Genomic DNA, 13,063 nt, shown 5'->3' on the forward strand with positions numbered 1-13,063 from the left:
CCTACGGCCGTCGTCAACGTAGCGCTGAGGGGGAGAACCATGAGTGGGGAGCTGTGAACAGACAGCCACTCGCAGCGTGTGGAGCAGTGCCGGAGATTCAACACACAAGGTACTGGCTCCCATCCACGGTGTCTGCAGCCTACCTGTAGGCACTCTAGGGCAAGAGGCCTAACCCCTATACCAGCTCCTTAATTACATGTGCTGTATCTGAGTTTACAATTAGTTGCTTTGGATAAAGCCTGCTAAGTCACGGAATTTTTCCTCTCTGGGAAAATAAAGTGTGTTTGATTGGATGACTTAATAGTAAATGGTTAGTTTAAGCATGTCATTTATTGGCGTGAAAGCACAATTCTCTCAGTGATGACAAAAACCAATGCCAGGTTGGACCCTTCACATATTGTACCATTTATTTTATCAAGATAGACATTTTAATTGGTTATTCACAGTTCCTTATGGTCGTTACTAGTCCCTGCGCCCTAGGAATCCACTGACAAAGACTCAATTAGCGTTCAGATTTAGTGTATTGAAGGTATTATTGTTCCCGCGTGGAACAGAAACTACTGGAAACCAGTCGGGGAAACCACTCCATATCAATTTGCGAGCACCAACCTCTGGGAGCTATTCAGCGACTCCTGTTTAAAAGCATTAGGCTTGTCACTGTGCCAGGTGGGAGAGGGCCTCCACACATGTGAATTATGTAGCTCAGGTGGGTGTGGGAGGGGAAGCAGGGGAAGTGAAGGAGGGTGCTGATGTCTTTTCACCAGCAGAACAATGCTTGCATTGTAGCATTCCACTGGCTGTGCCACTGAAACTCCTTTAAACACCCCTTGGCACTAGCGGCTACCGCAAGGGCCGGCTACTACAGCGCTCTGTGTGCCCGGGTCTCGCTTGTACATTAACAACTACCCTTGTTTCCCTTAGACCATCTTTTTATGTTGGCGATGTACATATAGGCACTCTTTCCTGCCAATATTTATTCATCTTTATGCTGGCACTTAGTTAGTACTTAGTTAGAAAAACACTAGTTGGTTCACTACAACTTCTGCAGGTAAAATCATACGTGCTACCCACACAAAGGTGTCTTTCTACTCCAGTGGTGGATATTAAAGAGGAGAACGATGTTATTTATGTGGCCCTAAACAGACATTGTCTGGGTAATGACATGGTGCCAGAGAGAAGAAAAAAAAACCTATTAAAGCTTGATTTAAAGACAGTTTAAAGACAGTTGGCAAGGGAGGTGCATGGGTAGAATGGATAACTCCTCTTCAATCCTCTTCAGGCTCCCCAAAAGACAGAAAATAATGCTAATGCAAAATGAGCCTTGTTAAATTCAGGCTCTCCAAAAGACAGAAAATAATGCTAATGCAAAATGAGCCTTGTTAAATTCAGGCTCTCAAAAAGACAGAAAATAATGCTCTCAAGAAACTATCAGGACCAAGTTGGCTAACAGCGTGCTCACAAAAGCCACAACCACTATTAAAAAGTGTTCCAAATGGGGAGAAAGATACTTGTTGACAAGCAATCAACTTTTGATTGCACTACGAGTACGACATCTGTTGAACTTCTATGGTGCCATTCTTTTCTGGATATCATGTTAAAATGCATTGTACTGCAGGAGCAAAACTAATTAAAGAACATGTGATACTCTTCTCCTTCTACTAACTCAATAGGAAGAAAATGGTGGGCAGAGCTGCACCTGGAAGTGATATACAGGACTATAAAAAACATGAAGTGTTTATATTGACTGGGCGCTTGCTCAATCGCCATGAGGCATGTCATAAGACAAAGAAATGCAGTTATGTATTGGACAAGTTCTGCGCAAGCGCTATAAAACATGATATGCTTGGGAACTTCCTCCAGTGACCATTTGAACACAAATGTTACAGAAACCAGTGTTGATCGTTGAGATTTAAACCAGTTTTTTAAGGCTTTTTGTAAATCAAGTGCCGTAATAAATCCATCACTAGGTTTTTTAGAGACTTTTTTAGCAAGTGAGACCACCAATTTTATACTGCTCATTCTTATGGTCTACTGATCTATTATTATTTTGGCTGGCCATACTAACATGAATGCTGTGTTGTCTCTATGGTTTGGCACTTCATTTTCACCTGAATAAGCTAATCTTACTTCAGATCCCTCAACCAATATACATAATAAGATACCCAACAGCAATTCTCTTTTTCAGTTAACAAGAGGATCCATCTTTGTTCCTAGGATGTTTATAGGATATAGAGTTGATTTTATAAACATTTCACATCAAATCATCCACACATTCTCACACATGAAGGTATAAGCATCAATAAGCATCATCCCATGTTTCAGAACAATCCAATCACACAAGAGCAGAAGAAAATATCAATCAATCAAAATGTGTTGTTGCAGACCATGCACAACCCATGTATTGGTGTAAGCTCCCAGCATGTCAACGCAGTGAGTTAGAAAAGTGACTACAATTCTCTGTGCACCAACCCTTAAATTAGACCAAAAAATGTCAGTGTGGCATAACAAAAAGAATTCATAGTTCCAAGGCTACAATGCAATTCACCCAGTAAGGACAAAATGTGATACAGAGACAAGCTGTTAGGTTTCTTTTTTAATTGCTGGCCAGGGTTTGTGATGGATCCTACTCTACTAGCATTTATTCATGTGTGCACCATAAACAGAGGTTGTCACACTAAACAAACTAGCTTTTGAAAAGATTGCCCCTTGATTTGCATTACATTATGTTATCCCTTTTTCTTGGCAAACAATAACATTAGAAGTCAGAATTAGGCATAAGCAAGTATTGGCATTCATTCAATTGATGAAAAATGCCTTTACCCCTCAAAGAATTACACTTAATCAATTAGATGAAACCAGCACCATGCTGGGACAGAAGTGAACGTACCGTGGTGTAATATGATGATGTTGGGCTCTGAACCAACTGCACCAAGGCTTTTCTATTGGGACAGGGATTAGTGTTATTTTTTGAAGAGGACATTAGATAATGGGAAATTCCAGAGAACCTGTAATGGCTTTAATGGATTTAAGCTTTGCTCAGCGGCCGCAGCCCATAGAGGTGTAAAGCAGTCACTCAATGCACAACTGGATGCATTACGCAGGGCAGTGTGTGGCTGTCTAAAGGAGTAGCTGGGTTGCAAAGATGCCTGTGCAGCACTATACTGCACCACGCCAAGACTGTTACTTTACAAGGCACAAAGAGAGTGCTTCTCGTTGCACTTCGTCCCAAATGTACTTTCAGCAATTGTGCTACACTCAATCTTAGAAAAGCAAGCTAATGCACCATTGCCTTTTGACGTATTTCAATTGCCTTTCAAAATTAAACTAAATCAATCAATCAAATAGAGGAAACTAATATCACATTTGAATTGTGTATTTGAGATTCTATAAACAACATGCTTTTTTCTAAAAGGATGAAACCCATTTCTACGCATTGTGAGTAAGTGCCACTTACAAACCAAGTCAAGCCCAGAATACATGCTGATAAAATGCCTGTGCTGGAATATAAATCCTTCCCCAACTGGAGACATTCAATCCATTCATCTAAAACCCAGCACTTTCACAGTTAGACATACAGTCGGCTGGTTAATTTACACAGTTCTTAAAGCAGAGCACCAGGTGTAATGAAGCAGCCATATATAAACCACAGCACATGTATTTATGGACCGTGCGAAGAAGACACAAGTTAATGCTGGCGATAGCTTAGCCACTGTTAAAAAAGACACGATTTTTAAAAGGCCACGGCGGAGCCAAGGACAGCGAAGATGATCGCTTTACTCACAGTGGATCGTATCCCGTCTTTCACAGGCTTCCTGTCCGGTTACTGTGGGCTGTGGAAGTAACACCACGCCGTCGACCTTACTGCCAGAAACCCCCTCCGATACCCCCTCCCTCCCGTCCCTTCACGCACCTGTCCTCAGCCCTCCACTTCAAACTGTGGAGCCGGGAAGAGGGAGTCGGGAGAAAAGTATCACTGAGTCGCTCTGTGTGTACGTCGAAGTATATCCCGCTTCAATCACACTCCCAGCTCGGCCCGTCCAGGACACAATTACCCTCAGCTGGAGGCAAATGTCAACTCTCCAGTTTCTGCACCACACACTGCATGTGTGCATGTGTGTGTGTGTGTGTGTGTGTGTACTGTATGTGTGTGGGTGGGTGTGCTTGTCTCTGTGGCGGATTCAAAGAGATCTGCAAGCCGACGACATCAGCAGCGGCAGTGGACGCAGAGGTGGGGGCTGATAGTGTGAGGGTTGATAAAGCCAGCGGTGGCGACGGTCCGGGACGCGTTCCTCCGCGGGGCGGCTTTCATCCCCTCCACGTCGCCCTGCCCCCCTTCTCCGTCGCACAGACGTGACACTGCATTCCTCCCTCTCTTTCTCCCTCTCCTTCTCTCCTCTGATCCTGTCCTCTTTCGGAGCTTTTGGTCCCCGGCAGCCAAAATAACTTTGAAATAAGAAAAAAAAAAAAAAAAAAGGAAAAAGAAAGATCCTAGTTGGCTTAGCCGTGAGGGAAACAAAGAGAGAAAGGAGGAGAAGCGGTGCTGAAAGTAAAGAGCCCAGTTCCTCTTTTGTTGCTTCTTGCTCCCCCCTTCCACCTCTTCGCCGGCTGCGTTCTTTTTTTTTTTCCCCTTCCTTCACCGTCCCTGCCACACACACTATTCTCCCTCGGTCGCTCACTCCCTTTTGCTTTCTCTCCCCTCCCTGACATGCTGGCTCACACCCCCCCTCCCCGCCCTCCTCTCTCTCTTTCTCTGGTTGGTGCATTCCCCAGGACAAAGAGCGGTGATGGGGAGAAGGAGAGAAGGAGAGGGAGCTCAGAGAGACAGAGGAGAGAGGGGGGAGGGCAGGAAATGAAAGAAAGGGAAAACGAGTGGATGCACTTGCAGGACAGCATTTCTTGCACGTGCCATTTTCCTTCTCTCTCTCTCTCTCTCTCTCTCTCTCTCTCTCTCTCTCTCTCTCTCTCTCTCTCTCTCTCTCTCTCTCTCTCTCTCTCTCTCTCTCTCTCTCTCTCTCTCTCTCTCTCTCTCTCTCTCTCTCGCTTTTGTGTGCCCCTCTCTCTTTCTCTTCTGTCCGCTAGCATGTTGGCATTTCAAAGACAGGACCTCTGCTAACAGTAGATGGGCGCCCTTTTTGGGACATAGAAATCAGCCTTGTAAAGCGGGACTTAAGCTATAATTTTAGACCACAGTGAGCAGAAGGATGCCTATATTTGGCATATATGTTCATTTTCCCCTTATTTTTATATTACTGTAACAACCTTTTCTACTTATACATAATGTGTATACCTACACATTTGAGAACAGAGTTTTTAAAATATTTGTACGATTTATGTAATGTGTTATTTTGGGTTCTGTGTTGAGCGTGTTAGCTTGTCATGCTCATTCAGACTGTGACGGTATCCATGACAAAGGGCTGTACAATGCACTTAAGATTCATGATGTAGCATCAGCAATTACGGCTGGAGCACACAACACATCTCAATAATTTGGCATCGGAAAAAGCATGTTGAAATACCTCAAAAATACCTCCTTTGAGCCAAGGTTCTCCCTCGCTTCATCTGTGTTTTGCATACAAAATAAATACCCTTCAGCCTGGCCTTCACTGGCAAAGCACAAGACAGAAGAGACAAGAAACACTGATCAAACAAACCAACAACACAGAAAACATGTCTGCTGCTGGCTACTGGTCCACTATAACAGTCTGGTGGTGGCTGCTGGTCCACCATAACAGTCTGGTGGTGGCTACTGGTCCACTATAACAGTCTGGTGGTGGCTACTGGTCCAATATAACAGTCTGCTGCTGGCTACTGGTCCACCATAACAGTCTGGTGGTGGACCATAACAGTCTGGTGGTGGCTACTGGTCCACCATAACAGTCTGGTGGTGGACCATAACAGTCTGGTGGTGGACCATAACAGTCTGGTGGTGGCTACTGGACCACTATAACAGTCTGGTGGTGGCTACTGGACCACTATAACAGTCTGGTGGTGGCTGCTGGTCCACTATGACAGTCTGGTGGTGGCTACTGGTCCACTATAACAGTCTGCTGCTGGCTACTGGTCCACTATAACAGTCTGGTGGTGGCTACTGGTCCACTATAACAGTCTGGTGGTGGCTGCTGGTCCACTATAACAGTCTGGTGGTGGCTACTGGACCACTATAACAGTCTGGTGGTGGCTACTGGTCCACCATAACAGTCTGCTGCTGGCTACTGGTCCACTATAACAGTCTGGTGGTGGCTGCTGGTCCACTATGACAGTCTGGTGGTGGCTACTGGTCCACTATAACAGTCTGCTGCTGGCTACTGGTCCACTATAACAGTCTGGTGGTGGCTACTGGTCCACTATAACAGTCTGGTGGTGGCTACTGGTCCACTATAACAGTCTGGTGGTGGCTGCTGGTCCACTATAACAGTCTGGTGGTGGCTACTGGACCACTATAACAGTCTGGTGGTGGCTACTGGTCCACTATAACAGTCTGGTGGTGGCTACTGGTCCACTATAACAGTCTGGTGGTGGCTACTGGTCCACTATAACAGTCTGCTGCTGGCTACTGGACCACTATAACAGTCTGGTGGTGGCTACTGGACCACTATAACAGTCTGGTGGTGGCTGCTGGTCCACCATAACAGTCTGGTGGTGGCTACTGGTCCACTATAACAGTCTGGTGGTGGCTACTGGTCCACTATAACAGTCTGGTGGTGGCTACTGGTCCACCATAACAGTCTGGTGGTGGACCATAACAGTCTGGTGGTGGCTACTGGTCCACTATAACAGTCTGGTGGTGGCTACTGGTCCACTATAACAGTCTGGTGGTGGCTACTGGTCCACCATAACAGTCTGGTGGTGGCTACTGGTCCACTATAACAGTCTGGTGGTGGCTACTGGACCACTATAACAGTCTGCTGCTGGCTACTGGTCCACTATAACAGTCTGGTGGTGGCTACTGGTCCACTATAACAGTCTGCTGCTGGCTACTGGTCCACTATAACAGTCTGGTGGTGGCTGCTGGTCCACCATAACAGTCTGGTGGTGGACCATAACAGTCTGGTGGTGGACCATAATAGTCTGGTGGTGGCTACTGGTCCACCATAACAGTCTGGTGGTGGACCATAACAGTCTGGTGGTGGACCATAACAGTCTGGTGGTGGACCATAACAGTCTGGTGGTGGCTGCTGGTCCACCATAACAGTCTGGTGGTGGCTATTGGTCCACCATAACAGTCTGGTGGTGGACCATAACAGTCTGGTGGTGGACCATAACAGTCTGGTGGTGGACCATAACAGTCTGGTGGTGGCTGCTGGTCCACCATAACAGTCTGGTGGTGGCTACTGGACCACTATAACAGTCTGGTGGTGGCTATTGGTCCACCATAACAGTCTGGTGGTGGACCATAACAGTCTGGTGGTGGACCATAACAGTCTGGTGGTGGCTACTGGTCCACCATAACAGTCTGCTGCTGGCTACTGGTCCACTATAACAGTCTGGTGGTGGCTACTGGTCCACTATAACAGTCTGGTGGTGGCTACTGGTCCACTATAACAGTCTGGTGGTGGCTACTGGACCACTATAACAGTCTGCTGCTGGCTACTGGTCCACTATAACAGTCTGGTGGTGGCTACTGGTCCACTATGACAGTCTGGTGGTGGCTACTGGTCCACTATAACAGTCTGGTGGTGGCTGCTGGTCCACTATAACAGTCTGGTGGTGGCTGCCCGGTACACCATAACAGTCTGGTGGTGGCTACTGGTCCACTATAACAGTCTGGTGGTGGCTACTGGTCCACTATAACAGTCTGGTGGTGGCTACTGGTCCACTATAACAGTCTGGTGGTGGCTACTGGTCCACTATAACAGTCTGGTGGTGGCTACTGGTCCACCATAACAGTCTGGTGGTGGCTACTGGTCCACTATAACAGTCTGCTGCTGGCTGCTGTTCCACCATAACAGCAACGGGAGTCATCTGCAACTGAACCCAAACCAGACAGTCCAGAAAAACCTTCTTGTGCTCCAATTGTTCGTCAAAGAGTAATAACTGAGAACAATTTCAACTTGCATCAGCGGTAGTGATGACATCATATGTGCCATCAACATGTGAGATCGATTTAAAAAAAGGGCCTGTGACAGGCGTGCGGAATGGAAATTGAAATGGCTGCCAGCTTCATAGAAGAGGACTTATCAGAGCCAGGAGACAGCGAGAGGGGTTAAGGCCTGGAGTGGACGCCCCGGTCACAGAGTTTTCTCTCCGCTGAAAAGCAGGGAACGTGGCCATGAGCGTGTCTTGACCACGGAGAGCGTAATGAGAGAGAGGAACTAACTACAGACCAATAGAAGGCAAGCCGTCTGTAAAACTCAATACAACTCTTGACATTCTTCCAGCCATCTGTTGGTCCGGTGTACGCGTCATAATTGTATTTACAGATTCCCAAATCAGAAAAGCATGCAGCTCGACAATGTTTACAACTGATTCACGATGGAAAAGAACCCCAGACAACAAAATAGAGCAACACAACAATTGCAGAAAGCCAATGGTATGTACTAATTAGACACAACATTTCGTACAAAACCTAGATCCCTTGCATGGGTTACGAATTAAATGGGGTGGTCCACTAGCACTAGTGATCCACATCTCTCCCGTAGCTTGCAAGGCCAATACAGCGGCGGAGGTAATGGCGTAACCCAGCTAGTGGACAAGAATACTCACTCTCATACTCTGTTTTTCTAGCTATTAGTGTCCGCTGATAATCCACCGCTGACCCAGTTCATTCAGCTTTTTGCTCTCGACACTAGTGGTGATTTATTTTGATGGCATATAGGGCGGTCACACTCTCCCTGGACAGCGTATTCAAAATGGAGAGACACATTTATGCTACCTTTCTGCTTCACAATGCTTCTACAAATGCATACTGTTTACGACACAAGGTTAGCAAATAAAGCAAACAAATGCATGACAGTGTCTTTAATACTACCAGCTACCAGTAATACATAAACATTAAAAGGTTGCTTTATTTTCCCCATGAGAAGTTGCTATGCAATTTGATAATTGGAACATTTCTGTCAACATTCAGCTTCAACCTTGACTCCAAATTCTAGAAACACTGTTCCTCCCCGGCATATTCCAGGTTAATAAACCAACACACTGTGTTGCAAAGTGTGCAGAATAAGGACTGCAGAACCAGAATAAGTAATATACTGCACCAGCGGTGGGACTCTTTTACATTGTTTTGACACTGTAGTAATTTTGTTATCAGTGCAGAATGTATCGGGGAGAAGGAGGGGGAGTTGAAGAGCAGGGAGCCTGCAGGGGTTTAATGCTGTACTTGAGAGCTATCTTGGGAAGGAAGGAAGGGGTGGGGGGGTGGGGGGGGGGGGTTACCGCACACCTGCACTCATTACCGAAGCCCCGAGAGACGGATCTTGTAAAGGGGATTGAGGTTTGCCATGGGATTTAGACACCTAGAAGGATTGGAGTAAGTGGATGAGATTACAACTTGGAGGGGACAGGGGGACTTGGGGGGGGGAGAGGCGGTTTGAGATCACCTAAAATCCCCTTATAAGAGAGATTTGTTTACTCTGCTATAAGCCTCTCACTACACACCCACCCACCCCTGCAGGTTCCCCTGCACCTCGAGACACGCTCCATCGAAACCACCACCGCTGCATGCGGTGCAACGCTGTGATTAACAGCCGACAAAAACTAAAATAAATAGAGGAAAGTCAATATGCGTTTTTTGGATTATTGCATTAACCGTATTCTCAGTGCTCAAGCCGCTTCAGTTCCTCACATCAATATTAAAACAACACAAAGTGTGGCGGGTTGCGAGAAAAAAACCAAAACGGTTAAAATAATAGGAATTCGACTACATGACAGCAGTCTCCAGACAACGCAGGATATGACACAGTGTGAATGGAATGAGGAGACGTATTTTTGAAGAGCATTGCACCTCCTTTTCTATTACATTACATTCACAGGGGGCCAGGAGGGGGTAAACACAGCCTTCGAAGAGGTTTCATAACTTATTGCATTTATCGACAAAAAAAACCTCAGCCTTGCCGTTAAACGGTCCCACACGCACCTTGGGAAAAATAAAACAACCCTCTACAGTGTTGGCATGTTAAATCAGCTGTAAACACTGCAGCATGTGCCCTCTTCTCCAGTAAAATGTATTTCGACAGCGTATTATTATTTTTCAATAAACTGTGTACATGGGAGATTGTGTTCTGACGGCTGGAGGTGAACGCGATGGTGTGTGTGAATGTGTGTGCTCATGTGCTGTTAGGGGGGGGCTCAATGGGAGCTCTAAATAAATAATCACCCAACACATGGAAAGGTCAATTAGAGCTTGACTTTGAGTGTACGGGGAGAACCCTTTCACCTTGGCCACGTCTGCTCTGACAATGAGGCATGCAGTCTGTGTGTGTGTCTGTGTGTGTGGGTGTACGTGCACACACAAACACTCACACACATACACACACACACACACACACACACACGATATGTTGGAAAACCCTTTGTTTACATTGACAAAGGATGACTATCGGTTACAAAATCGTCGGTTGGGGGGGATGACGGCATGAGAGGAACACAACGCAGGTTGTCAATTCAGCTGTCAATATTCCAATCACCATTTCGTTTTTTGTGGGCTTCAAGCCGGTTATCATAATAACATCATTTCACCATCACACTCAAGTGCATGGGGTGTAACGCTCTAGGAGGCAAAGCCAAACTGATGGGTCTGAAACAAGCGCCTGCATTCCTCAACATTCTCCCCGTGCTACGGCGGCTTGTGAGCTAGAACAAGCTAGCCCACAACGAGCTGAAAACAGGCGCATTGCTGCTATTGATGGATTGGGTCCCGACGGGGGAGGCAATATGTCTTCCCTGCATCTGTGTGTGTGTGTGTGTGCGTGAGTAAGAGCGAGAGAGGGGTGGAGCGAGTGAGTGGACGAGGGGGAGGGATTTAAGCATATTGAGTCATCCTGCTCATCTGGCGGGGGAGGAGCCCAGGTTGAGCAGCCGTGAGGCAAAGATGGATGAATTGGAAGAGATGGAGGGATGGAGGGATGGAGGTCACCATGAATGGGTGACAGGAGTGTAGGAGGAGGGGGGAGCCGGACAGGTTCCCATCACACTCCCTCTTCCCATTAGAGGCGGCGTGCGTGCCGGCCCTCTGCGCGTCTCTGGTTACACAGGCCCCCCCGATGCACGGCCATAGAGGGACGTCAATCTTTATCACACGCATGGCCGCACTCTTAGACCGACACTCTCTCCCTCTCACACACGCTCACAAAAGACAGCCCCGTTTTGAACCGAGTGACCTTCTGTCAATTAAGGAGGGTGGGGGGGGGGGGGGGGGGCTGCTGGCTAACAGCTGTTGAACTCCCAATTGTGGTAATTACTATGGACAAAGTTATAACACACACACAGACACACACACCGCACACACACACCGCACAGACACACACACCCACACACTTTTCCTCAAATATTTACTCTCATTTCTTATTCTCATCTACTGTGGTGGAATATGGGGGGTGGGGGCCGACTATGATTGACCCCTAAAGTGATTTTAAAAAATAGTTTAATAACTTGACTATCACTGACGCATGTCTGATTTTTATCCAAGTGCCTCAAAAAACCCCAAAGGACCCCCCTGCTCTCAGAAACAAATCAGGCTCTTGTAGTGAGTGACGGGGGGTGGGGAAAAAACTGCAAATTGTGAATAAACTTGATTAATATGTGCTGCAATCATCACGGCAATTTTTTTGGAAAGCATAGCAGCCATTAGGTCGATTAGGTTTATAACATGGCTGAGGAGGCATCACGGCGCGCAGGCCAAATTGGAGTCTGTGGGAGGCCTTTGGCAACCATTACTTTGTTGAGAAATGAAGGAACACTTAACCTTTAGTTATAGGCGGTTCCATATGATTATGCTATAGGTTATGTTATATCCTCCGTGGGCACCATAGGTCTACAAGTGGGTCTCACATGAGTCACGCAGGGCCAACCATTATCTATAAGAAGGTAGGTGGCATTCCCAGTGGGCAGGCCGAGTCTCCATGTTAGCACACCAACTGTATCGGTGTCCATATTAAGTGTTCACATCGCACATGCCCACGGCAAGACGGCATTAAAAGGAAGGGCAAGGTGTTACCAGAGGGTCTTCAGGCGTCATAAATAACAACCTTTAACATAAATATAGCTCTATGCTTTGGACCAGGCAGCAGGGTTGTTCAATTCACCCGACAACAAGGTTTGTTTTGGTATATCCGCTAATATATAGTTGTATCTCTCTCTGTATATCAATCTCCACTCCAGAGATCCGTCGTATCTCTCTTTATATAGTTATATCTCTCTATTAAGTTGTATCTGTGTAAATAAGGAGATGTGGCTTGAGTGTTTCACAACAATGACAACATTATGGCAAACAAATAAATCAGTAAAAAAAAAAAAGTTTTACTGTAGCACTTTGTTCCCCAGTATCCATACAACAAACAAGCCCACCTCATTGGATGCTGTCAACAGAATGCTCAGCGATTCCTTTGTGGAAACCAGTGAACACAATGCAGCCCCCCGGGGTGCTTATGAAATACTTGTACTTGCATGGCAAGGAAAATCCACTGCGGGACTTTCAGAGGATCGTCAAAAGTCTTGACAATTTGCTGACAGGCCCTAGGCTATGATAAGCACTGGCTGTCAGCCTAGTTTTCGGGAGACTTTTTCTTTCAATAAACCGCCACTCGCCCCAAAAATCACAAAACGTTTGATTGAAAATGTTCACAGCAAGGTCTGTGGATTATTGTGTCATTGTTTCTCAAGAAAAAAGCTGCCACTGTTTAGTTTTTCAACAGTCTTTTTACTCTTTTGACTTGAGCAACTGCATGGCTATCATCGCTAGCCAGTCAGTTACTCAACTGAATTGCTAGATATTATCATCTCCGTAATAATACATTATTCACCAATGAAAAAGCATCACCAGAGACAAATTCCCCGCTGCCAAAAATAGTTGGTTTAAATGTCTTCCCCCAGTCGCATAATGTAGTGCATAATGTAGACTAGAACC

The 13,063-nt window shown here is 46.2% G+C and overlaps 1 protein-coding gene across 1 annotated transcript in view; it reads right to left on the reverse strand.

Moving 5' to 3' along the window:
* arhgap32b (Rho GTPase activating protein 32b) overlaps positions 1–13,063 on the reverse strand; it is a gene marked incomplete at its 5' end in the record, with an annotated part of 63,189 nt that overhangs the window by 32,256 nt on the left and 17,870 nt on the right. The window lies entirely within an intron of this gene.

This window comes from Micromesistius poutassou, assembly GCF_964030765.1.
Source record: "Micromesistius poutassou genome assembly, chromosome: 10".
Lineage (NCBI taxonomy): Eukaryota > Metazoa > Chordata > Actinopteri > Gadiformes > Gadidae > Micromesistius > Micromesistius poutassou.